Consider the following 12341-nt stretch of genomic DNA (forward strand, 5'->3'; position numbering starts at 1 on the left):
TAGGCAGACCCCAGGGGCAGTTTGCAGTACTCACAACTGGGAATGCTTTCCTGAAACTCGACCCCTCTCAGCTCCGCTGGTCCTCAGCACACCTGATCCTCTCTGCAGCTCAGCTCAGCCCTCTGTCCCCTCAGGCAAGTCGTCTGGGACACCCCGATTCCTCTTGATAGAAGGAGAGACAGCCGTACTCTCCCTCCTGGGACTCTGCTTTACGCCAAAGACGCTGCATCATGTGCTCCCCTCAAACTTATACCCACTCCCAGAATGCTGTGCGGCAGAATCTGCCTTCAGGGGTAGATACAAGCCTGAGTGTACCATTGGCCGGGTTTCCTCCACTGCCCAATGAGAGCCCTCACTGAGCACAGTGGGGAGACTCCCCAGTCTCAAAAGCCACACCTGGGAACCATGACAACCTAGCTGAAAATCATGGCCCTGCTGATAAGCAGACAAGGCCTACTACACTTTACCTAGCAGCTTTCACTTTCTTTTAGGCCTTGTTTTCATTTACGGTTTTAGGGCAGTAAAAATGCATGGCTGAGCCATGTTTACCACCACCGAACTACTCCCTTTTATGCTGCAAAGGCACTGCCACTGTCATACATAGCACACACGACCAATGGCTTAATCCACTGGGAGTGTGTAAAACCCTCAGCTGCCACTGCCGTACTACATACTATGCTGGCAGTGCCTTTCTAGCATAAGGGAGAGTGATTGAGTTGTGATAAACATGGCTCATCCATGCGATTTTTCTGCCCTGAAAACGTAAATGAAAACAAGGCCTAAAAGAAAGCATCTCACTTGTTTGTGGTTGTTGGTGCCCCAGGTCAAGTATGGGATTTTATGGGCAGGAGTATAAGACAATAAGCAGAAATAGTATAATACACAAAATATTTATTGCATTGTAGCAATATATATACAACAATTAAATGGTGACTTTAATGGGTAAAGTCCCATTGTGCAGTGAAGAGGAAGAAATAAAGTGTGTTTGGCATGTGGTAATAAGTGACTTAGACGTGGTTTATAAGTGGTCTTGCTCTGCTGTTCATCATGTCAAAGACTGGGATGAGTGCAGAGAAGGTGCCAGATCGGTTGGATCACCGATCTGGCACCTTCTCTGCACTCATCCCAGTCTTTGACATGATGAACAGCAGAGCAAGACCACTTATAAACCACGTCTAAGTCACTTATTACCACATGCCAAACACACTTTATTTCTTCCTCTTCACTGCACAATGGGACTTTACCCATTAAAGTCACCATTTAATTGTTGTATATATATTGCTACAATGCAATAAATATTTTGTGTATTATACTATTTCTGCTTATTGTCTTATACTCCTGCCCATAAAATCCCATACTTGACCTGGGGCACCAACAACCACAAACAATTTCGTCGGGATGGTGGCAGAAACGACTACAATCTTCCAATGTAAGATCCAACAAACTTATCTCTTCAAGAAAGCATCTCACTTACTTTGTATAATCCTGACAAGCCAAGTGTTGCCTGTCATATGGAAACAATCCATTAGCAGTGTAGCCACTAGATCAATTCCACACACATCCGTTAGTGCAGGCCACCTCCCCCCCCCCCCCCCGACACATTCATATATTTTATTTGTCATTTGTTAACGCCAAATGCAGATTGTACATGTGTGTTTTTTTTTTTTATAATTCCATTGTAGTGCCTTGATCATGTATGTGTGAATAATGTGGTGCATTCAATAGTGTCAATAGTGTAAACATAAAAACCGATTAGAAATTGCTAATCAGACAACGGCAGCTTGATTCTTCTATTAAGCTTTTGCATCAGGTTTCTCATCAAACCTTTAGATGCCAGCACTTTATGTGATAATCACTAAGCCCCTCCCCTTCATGACATTGTCAAAAAGGGACGGAGCAAGGGTGACCTTAAAATGTCGATCCCCCCCATGAAAAAAGTTCTGCGGATGCCCATGGAGGGAAGTCTTCACTAAACAGTTGATAGAGGGTCTAGCCTTTCACTATTGTTCTTATTGTTATGTGTGCCCTTAATAAGGATTTTCCCTCACTTCCTGTCCTGGTGACAAGGCCTGTCACTTGAACGGGAAGTGAGAAAATCTCCTCAACAGAGCAGTAAAAACTGACAAAGGTTTATGTAAACTTCACTCTATTCAAAACCCCAAAAAATAGGTTTTGACTTGAGATAAGTTTTAGGATCTTGCAAGTGAAATGTTTTGAAAGCATGTTGAGTGCAGTGAAAAATCCACAATATGCCTACCAATGCAGAAACCTTGCTGCATGAATAAAAATCTTTTAATTTAGGTTTGCAATGAAGGAGAGAAAAGCCAGTGGGATGAAGAACCAATGGGAACACCAGCCTGCCTGATTGCAGCAGTGTGCCCCACAGTGGTGGGACTCTTCCTTTACTCCACTTCAAGCCTGATTTCAACTTTCAGTTGATGCACAGGAGTTCAATATCAAACGAGAATTAATGTCATTATGCCTGTCAGGTCAGAACCAAAAATTATGATTTCTGAATCTTTACATAAATTAACAATTAAACCAACTAAAAACGAATTACAAATTAATCTTAGAAAGTATTATTTTGCTGAAAAGATAGTCGATGCTTGGAATAAACTTTGAGCAGAGGTAGTGAGCCAGTCAACAGTAAATGGCTTCAAACATGCTTGGGACAAACAGATCTATACTCAAACAAAAAAGTAAAAAAAAAAAAAAAAAATACAAAACACGTATAAGAAAAAATACAAAACAAGACACACAAACAAAAAAAAAACCCGGCAGACTACTCTGTCTTTTTCTCTGCTGTCACTTTCTATGTTTTCTATGTTTAACAAGTGTTTCTATATTAGCCTGTAGGTTGTTCTCCAAACAGAATTGTGACTAATATCAGCGCTGTTTTGTTTATGACACTGTAGGAACACAAGTGGTAATGGCATAGCACTGTAGACAGATATATGACAGGAGGGGTCCTTGCCTGTGGCTCTGGTCCCAGACGGAGACAGCGAGCTTTACTGTCTGGATCAGGGCCCAGCTGGGGAGCCCATTAACAAGGTCTCACGCTGAAACTGCAGCTTGAAACGCCAATTTAGAAGCGCTTTGTTTTCCGAGTTCCAAGTTTACTCACTGAAGGCATTCCGTCATTGAAGAGAAGCTGCGTGCAAAGACTGGGCTCTATTTTAACTGCCTGTGTACTGCCCACCATCCATGTACAGCAACATGGCAGAACTATTTTGCATGAATGTGTTTGTGTGTGTGTGTGTATATATATTATACATACACAGTATCTCACAAAAGGGAGTACACCCCAACACTGAAGAAATGACACTTTGCTACAATGTAAAGTAGTGAGCGTACAGCTTGTATAACAGTGTAAATTTGCCGTCCCCTCCAAATAACTCAGCAAACAGCCATTAAGGTCTAAACTGCTGGCAACAAAAGTGAGTACACCCGTAAATGAAAATGTCCAAATTGGGCCCAATTAGCAATTTTCCCTACCCGCTGTCACATGACTCGTTAGTGTTACAAGGTCCCAGTCATGAATGGAGAGCAGGTGTGGTAAATTTGGTGTTATCGCTCTCACTCTCTCATACTGGTCACTTGAAGTTCAACAGGGCACCTCATGCCAAAGAACTCTCTGATGATCTAAAAAAGATAGCCTAGGCTATAAGAAGATTGCCAAGACCCTGAAACTGAGTTGCAACACGGTGGCCAAGGCCATACAGTGGTTAAACAGGACAGGTTCAACTCAGAACTGGCCTTGCCATGTTCAACCAAAGAAGTTGAGTGCCTATGCTCAGCGTCATATCCAGAGGTTATCTTTAGGAAATAGACATATCAGTGCTGCCAGCATTGCTGTAGAGATTGAAGGGGTGGGGGTCAGCCTATCAGTGCTCAGACCATACACCGCACACTGCATCAAATTGGTCTGCATGGCTGTCGTCCCAGAAGGAAGCCTCTTCTAAAGATGATGCACAAGAAAGAAAGATTACTAGAACCAATCATGTGGTCTGATGAGAGCAAGATAAATTTATATGGTCCCAGGAGAGGAATACAAAGACAAGTGTGTCTTGCCTACAGTCAAGCATAGTGGTGGGAGTGTCATGTTCTGGGGCCGCATGAGTGCTGCCGGCACTGGGGAGCTACAGTTCATTGAGGGAACCATGAATGCTAACATGTACTGTGACATACTGAAGCAGAGCATGATCCCCTCCCTTCGGAGACTGGGCCACAGGGCAGTATTCCAACATAACGACCCCAAACACACCTCCAAGACGACCACTGCCTTGCTAAAGAAACTAATAAAAATTCACTATTGTCAAACGGATCCTCCTCCTGGCCATTTAGGAAGCGGGTTTTAAGACCAATTTCCCGATTGGCCGAAAGGAGAAGCCATGCCATTGGGCATGGAGGAGGAGGGAGGAGACGCAGAAGACGGGGAAGAAGCCAAAGCTGCCGTCACCGCCTGCTGCTGCATCCAGGCAGGGCGAGTGAGAGAGGGGGGTCCTGTCTGTCCTCTCCTCTCCTGTCTCCCCTGTCTCCCTGTGGCCTGGGGGGGATGGTGTGCGGCCTGGTGTGGTTTTATGGTGCGGTCGGTCTGCCGCTCCCCTGGCCCATAGAGCACCAGCCGCCAATGTTCAAACTGCATGATTATATGTTCCTTAATGCTGATAAAGTCCTTAAGTGTAATACTCACCTTATTCCTCTATCCATCAGGCTTACTCCATTGGATCAAAATCCAAATTGGATTTTTGACTTACCATAAAATCCATTTCTCTGATGTTCATTGACGGACACAGCTCCTGATTCTTCTTAACCATTGGGTTATACTGCCCCCTACAGGATTGGGACACTAGGCAGTAAAAAGCTTGACTATGCCTATGGGCAGTCCCAGGGGTTATACACCCACTCTCAGCAATAGGCACTCAGTTTTGTTATAAGCAGTGTCAGGAGAAAGCCAACTCCACAGAGGGGTGGGTGCTGTGTCTGTCAATGAACATCAGAGAAACTGATTTTACGGTAAGTCAAAAATATCATTCTCTCTTTCGTTCATTGACGGACACAGCTCACAGCTTCTTAACCATTGGGGCGTCCCAAAGCAGTGTTTACATGAAGGGTGGGAAAACATCAGAAAAAATTCCCAAGGCTAACCATAGCCAACAAGGTAACAGAGCTCAACCATAAACAACTGGAGCTCACCTGAAAAACAACACACCCTCAAAGAGGACCAAGTCCTCTAAACAGCAGCTAGCTAAACCTCGCAGCCAAAAGAAGCATCTGCAGATGCCAACACAACTAAAAAAAAAAAAAATTGGTAAAAAAGTGTGCACCGATGACCAGGTGGCCACTTTGCAAAACCAGGAAGACAGGAAGCCCAGGAGACACTAAGCACCCTACTAGAGTGCGCTTAAACAGGGAAAAGAGGAACCTGACCCCTGATGCAATAGGCCTGAACCACCGTTTGTCTGATCCATTTGGAAATGGTCGCAGAAGAAGCGAACAACCCTTCGAGAGGTCTGTCCGTGACCCCAAATAGAGTCTGACTTCATAACAGACTCCATACCTGCCAAGTACACCCTAATTGCCTGGACCACATCCAAGACATGCATGGCAATTTCCTTCAGATGTTTAGGCTTGGGACACAGGAAAGGAAACACAATGTCTTCATTCAAATGACAGTCAGAGACCACCTTAGGAAGGAATGACGGACAGAGGCAAAGCACCACCTTATTCTTGTGAAGCAGTGCCAACACCCTGCATGTAGAGATGATAGCCACCAAAGATGGCCACCTTCTGGGGCAACGTAAGCAGGTAAACCTCCCGAAAATTTTAAAGGAGAAGCTTCAGTAGAGCTGAAAGCACCACATTAAGATTCCAGGGTGGCAACGGAGCCTGCACTGAAGAAACCAAATGTCAGACACCCTAAAAAAAAAAAGGTACGCACCAGGGAGCGTGTGGCCAAAGGTCGTTGGAAAAAAAAAATGCCATAACCCGATACCTGGCCCTTGATAGTACTCAAGGTCAATTTTGTTCAACCCCATTCCCCCCCCCCCCCCCCCCATTGCAGGAAAGTTAAGATCCGATCCACCGAGAAGGAGCAAGGATGAACCCCAACAGACTCACACCACGCAATGTATGTCTTCCACGTACTAAGGTAGATCTTCCTAGAGACAGATTTCCAAGATTTTAACAGCATAGGAATCACTGATTCAAACAAACCTTCACCCTTCACCACCTGGCATTCAACAGCGAAACCATTAAAGCCAGCGACTGTAAGGCAGGATGGAAGACTGGTCCTTGGGACAGCAGATCCTCCCTGAGAAGAAGTCCCCAAGGAACATCAGCGACCAGCCATACCAGATTGGCATATCAAGACTGGCGGGACCAGTCTGGAGCCACTAGAATGACCAGAATCCCTTCTGCCTGAATCCTGCACAGGAGTCGTGGAAGAAGTTTGAGAGGGCTGGAACGAATCAGTCAACCCCCTGTAGAAGGCCGGCTACTTACCGAGCCTATAGGACACTTCTTGTGCCCCCTTGGTGATTGACATAGACCACTGCCGTGGCATTGTCCAAATAAATTTGTACCGGACACCCCTGAAGACGATTGTCCAACGAGCCAGACAAAGTCTGATCGCTCTGAGTTCCAGTACACTAAGCGGCAGTCTGGGCTCTGCCAGAGTCCAGACCCCCTGTGCACATCTATGCTGAGGAAGCCTCCCTACCCAGACAGGCTGGCATCCGTGGAGACAACCATCCAGTACAGGAGGAGAAGGATTTTCTCTGTCGAAGTGCCAGAGAGCGAAGCCACCTCTCGAGATCGTGGATCCTTGACGTATTTCATTAGAATCCCCTTAGCAGAGATCTTGTGTGGAATCGTGCAAAAAGACTGCCTCGAGGGTGGACACCATCAGGCCCAGCATGCGCATGCAAGCCCGGAGGGATGACTGTCTGCTGAACAACAGAGGCTGACTTGCTTCCTGCAATGTCTTGAGTTTTTCTCGAGGAAGAAACACTCTGACTGAGGCCGAGTCCAGACTCAGACCCAGATTTTGTGGACAGAACCAAAGCAGACTGCTTAATATTAAGGATCCCACCGAACTCTCTCAGAGCAATCTCTAGTAGTCCATCAGAGCAGTCGGAGACTCCGCTTGCAGAAGAAGATTGTCCAGAGATCCCAGTACCGTGATCCCCTGCTGACTCTCCTGTGAATACCCGAGGTGCAGAGGTGAGACCAAAGGTCAGCGCCACAAACTGATAATGCTCCTCGTCCACGGCAAAACGGAGGAAGCACTGGTAAACAGCACATATTAGAATGTGCAGGTAGGCATCCTTGATGTCAAAAAAAGTGAGAAGAAATCCCTGTGATGTAGGGACGCCATGACCATGTGAATGGACTCCATACGGACCTTCTGTACTCGCACAAAGCAGCTTAGCACTTTGAGGTCCAGAATTGGACATACCTTGCCTTCCTTCATGGGGACTGTAAAGAGGTTTGAGTAAAAAAACCCTTGAAAAAGTCAGAACTGAAACAATCACCCCTTGATATAACAAGTCTTGCACTGCCCCAAAGAGACCCCGTAAGTGATCTGGGGACAAGTGCAGGTTGGAAGGGAAAAAACCTTTCCAGAGGACAAGACCGAACTCGATCTCGTAGCCTGCCCGATTAACTTTGTGGACCCACTTGACTTGTACCAGGGGGGCCCATGGATCTGGAAACCAGCAAAGATGTCCCTCCACCCCAGATATGGGTAAGGGCGCCCCTTCATGCAGAAGCAGCCTTGTCCGCAGGTCTGGCAGAGCCCGCTCATGCCTTGCCAGATCAGGTCATCTTGGAACCCTGACTTTTGATCCCTAATATTGAGATCCTGAGAGACGAAGAGGCCGCTTAGGAGCTGAGGAGAATGGCCCACGTCTACGACGGGGCTCCTTGCCCTTGATAGCCTGCGGAAGAAGAGTACTCTTCCTCCTGTGAGACCCTTAATGATGTCTGTAACGGAACCGTGACCCATACTGTGTTTTTGAGCTCCTGTCAGTAGACGACTTCCTCCAGTCTTGAACATAGGTATCAGATATTCTAGCCGCCCCCCATAAAAAGCTAGGACGGAACATGTATAGAACTGGAACCTTTATTGAACAACTCACATTGAATATATACAGAATGGACATGCCCCTCCTGATCAGATTACCCCACCAGGTCAGGTGCCTCATTACATTATCATATGCAGATGAAATGGTGTACAGAAATAGAATTAACCTGAACTAATCATCTAGCCATCTGGACAGAAACAACATGTGAGTTCATTAACAATTAACAATGGGACAGGCAGGCTTAACAGAAAACACATCACACCTTAATACACAGACAATGGGAAGAGACCACCAGTAACAGACTGTCCATCTCTGACATTGAAGAACATGGAACAGAGGCCAATGTGGTTAGCTCTTTCAATGAACATGTTCAGAATCAAACAGGCCAGGAATAGTCTTCATATATTTCTTGAGATATATGGTTGATAACTATTACTGTCCCATTGGAAGTAATCCAAACCATTGTGACGAGACCCTTGCTCGCTCTGTCCGCTCTCCCGACACTCCTCTATTTCTAGTCAGTCAGCTTGCAGATCGCATCGTCTGATGGTTCGGTCAACCAAGGATCCGGGATCCGAACTACAGCTATGTGCTGTTCGGAATCCATTAGAACAAACACCAAGCAGGCTGTATGTAAGTTCAAACAGGAAGACAATTTATTGGAAGAACACAGCACACTTTTATACAGAATTTGGAACATCCTGCCCCCAACAACCGCTTTCCTATTGGTCAATTGTAAAGTACCTGCAGTTCCCATTCTGGTCCTCTCCAGACATGCAAATGAGGGCTCGAAAATGAGTCAGTAGTGATTGGTCAGATAGCTTGACCAGGAAATGCAAATGAGGCTTTGAAAATGAGTCAGTAGTGATTGGTCAGATAGCTTTGACCAATGCAAGGAGACAGAAGCCCCAGGGGGCAACCAATGTACATAATAGTCAGACACAGAACAATGGTTCCCTAACGAGCCCTCAATACACATTACTCTGTGTCAATACCTCCCTTAGCAGACAACAGGCGCGGTCATTAGCACACCTGACAATAGTTGAATGGGGAGCCACCTTAGACAGTCCGGCTCCTCAGAACTTCCTGGGATGACCATATAAGGAGTGGACTTCCTGCTCAGAAACCTCATGGCAAAGGGAACAATTGACCTTGCTGACAAAAATGAAGCAATTCAACCCCTCCCTCACCCATCTGTCCTTAAGTTCCAGTGATGATGAACACCATCACAACCATATTCTCAGTGTCCACTAGGTACCTGTCCATTTTCTTGGTCACAGGGTGGCTTACACATAAGAGGGACCTAGGGGGCTGAGAGAGGAATTTCCCAACCTCTCGAAAGGTAAGCTGTGTTCCACGGGCCCCCCAACCAAAGTGACTCCCGTCACAATGTCATCCAAGGAAGCTCCGAACAGGCGACCCACTACAAGAGGGAGATCAGATAAGGCCTTCTTAGAAGTCTAGACTACAGACCAGCATTTCAGCCAGACAATACGCCGAACGACCATTCCTGATACAGACAGCCTAGAATCAAAGGAGCCGCATCCAAAGAGGCATCAAAGACAAACTGTAGCCCCTGTACCCCAGCTCTGCAAAGACAGGGGGAAACTATTCTCCCTCCAGGTCCCGGCGTAAAAGCTTAGCCCACTCGGTCAGAGTTCGTGACACCAGGGAAATAGTAAATACCGGTCTAATTGCCGAACCAGCCACATCGCACATATGGCGGGCCAGAGCATCTGCCCTCTTATTAGCTGGTTCTGTAAAGGTCGGGGACGGGGATGAAGGTAACTCAATTTGACCTGGAAACCTGCGAGTCCACTACAGGTGGGGCCACCCACCTTTTATGCAGTAAATTCTCATAAGGATACTGCAAACAAAAAAACACCTAGCAGGCACTGCATTTCGGACAACCCCACTGTTTGTAACAATGTTGTCAGGGTAAGCAAAAAGAGGAATACCCTCGCCACTTTTGAGTGCCTGTGGGTGCCAAAAAGTTTTAAGCACTGACACAAACAGTGCATCCACCAGCGCCTATTTAAGCACGGCTGGAGGAGCAAAGGAATCATCCTCACTATCTGAGCACTCAGGGTGTGTGGACGCAGACCCAGTAGTGTCACTATATACTGACCCCGAAAACATAACAATCAGGGGAGGCCGGCCAAGGGTCCACAAATGGACCACCTATTGGACTCCGCAAACAACAAGGGGGTACCCTTCCGAGCCCTCCATAGAGGACATAATAGAAAACAGCCCCCTTAAAAGGGGGCCACCCGCCATGACGCGGAACAGGGTAGCCTCACTAAAACAAGGCAGGTGCCCAACACAATACAATACAACTGTCATTAAAAATGAAGCGCCTCCACAGCACCACCCGGTCCAAGACAGGTGCCAAGCTGACCAAATGGCCCAACAGGCCGCAAGCCATGGCCTACATTTTTGTGGGGGCCCAGCCGCAATTGCACAAACCCTCAGCCCGGCAGATGCCAAAATGGAAAAGTGGGGAAAGACCTACAGTGACCGAAATTTTAGAGGAGCTGGGGGGGGGGGGAACCTGGGGGCCTAACCATCCCAGGAAGGGTCCCACGTCCACCCCAAAACCCTCCGGGGGGGAGACAGCTACTTACCATACCAGGAACAGGGTGGGCACCGCTCCGGACAGGACACCGCTCCATAGTAATGTGGGTGCTGTCGGGCCAGAAGGAAACGCTGTGACTCAGGACAAAGCCAGATCGTATGCGCCCTCGCAAGATGTTTAATTCGCAGGCCAGCCCCCGTCCAGTTGGTAATAAAAAAATCTCAATAAGCGCCTTTTGATTGGTCTTCGCAAAGGTTATTGTGTCTACAAACTAAGGGAAAGATTTATGTCATTTTTATTTTTTTACTAAAAATGGTGGCGATCAGCGATTTTTAGCGGCACTGCGACATGGCGGCGGACAGATCGGACACCTGTCATTTTTGACATTTTTGGGGGACCAGTGATATTACTACAGTAATTAGTGTTAAAAATATGCACTGTTACTAGAATAATGACACTGGCAGGGAAGGTATTAACCCAGGGGTGATCAAAGTGTTAAATGTGAGCCTAGGGGGTGTTTTCTAACTGTAGAGGTGATGGGCTTGTGAAATCAACACAGAGACCTGTGTTCCAAAATAGGAGGAACACAGGGGCTCTGTGTTGATAAGAATAGCAGTCTGCTGTGTTTACAACAGCAGACCGCCATTCTCTCTTCACGGGGAGCGATCGTGGGTGCCAGCGGCAATCGCAGCCACCGATCCGTGGATCGGCTTCCCCACTGACTAGTGGGCATGCACGTGCCCCGAGGATCGCTCCCGCGAACCACCATACAGGTACGGCGATTCGCGGGAACCTGCCGGCGGCTAGTCGGCAAGTGGTTAAAATGATCCCAGCAAGGAACTAGGTCCTAACTCCTGACTAGGAGTGCCTATAGCTGAGAGTGGGTGTATAACCCCTGGGACTGCCCATAGGCGTAGTCAAGCTTTTTCCTGCCTAATGTCCTACTCCTGTAGGGGGAAGTATAACTAAATGGTTAATTTATGTCTCTGTCAATGAACAAAAGAGAACGGTAAGTATTACATTGGCCATACACTGATCGAAAATCAACAGGTTCAAAAGGCACCGGCTGAATATTGACCCAAATAATAAAAGTCCCCACTGTTAGAATAAGGAATAGGTCCCGCTGTCAAAATAAAGAACGGGTCCCACTGTCAGATTAAAGAATGGGTCCCACTGTCAGATTAAAAAACGGGTCTTACTGTCGGAATGAAGAATAGGTCCAGCTGTCAGAATATCCCGGCCACGGGATTTCTAAATCCACCTCTTCTGTTTGGAGGGAGGAATCTTTTACTGTGTGGCCAGCTTTGTCGAGACCTTTTTTAAGTTATTCCTGGAGTTCAACTTTAACCACTTGCCGACCACCGCACGTATATATACTGTGGGGCCGCGGCTCCTACAGGCAAAATCACATACCTGTAGGTGATGGCCTCTTCCTGGTATGTGGCACATGCGGGCCGCCAGCAACCAGCCCCCGCTGTGATTGGACACAGAAGAAGCCAATCAGCGGGTCCCTCTGATCGTTCCCGAGAGAGGCAGAATGGCAGTCTACCTATGTAAACAAGGCAGATCACCGTTCTGTGGCAAGGGAAGACAGAGATCCTGTGTTTCTGCTTAGCAGGGACATGCATTTCTATCTTCCCACAGTACAAGCACCCCCCAAACAGTTAGAAAGCACTCCC

At 47.1% G+C, this 12341-nt stretch overlaps 1 protein-coding gene across 1 annotated transcript in view; it reads right to left on the minus strand.

Annotated features, from left to right (window-relative positions):
• LOC309560568 (uncharacterized protein) overlaps positions 1–12341 on the minus strand; it is a gene marked incomplete at its 3' end in the record, with an annotated part of 405804 nt that overhangs the window by 174455 nt on the left and 219008 nt on the right. The window lies entirely within an intron of this gene.

The sequence above is a fragment of the Pelophylax lessonae genome (genome assembly GCF_965119305.1).
Source record: "Pelophylax lessonae genome assembly, chromosome: 7".
Classification (NCBI taxonomy): Eukaryota; Metazoa; Chordata; class Amphibia; order Anura; family Ranidae; genus Pelophylax; species Pelophylax lessonae.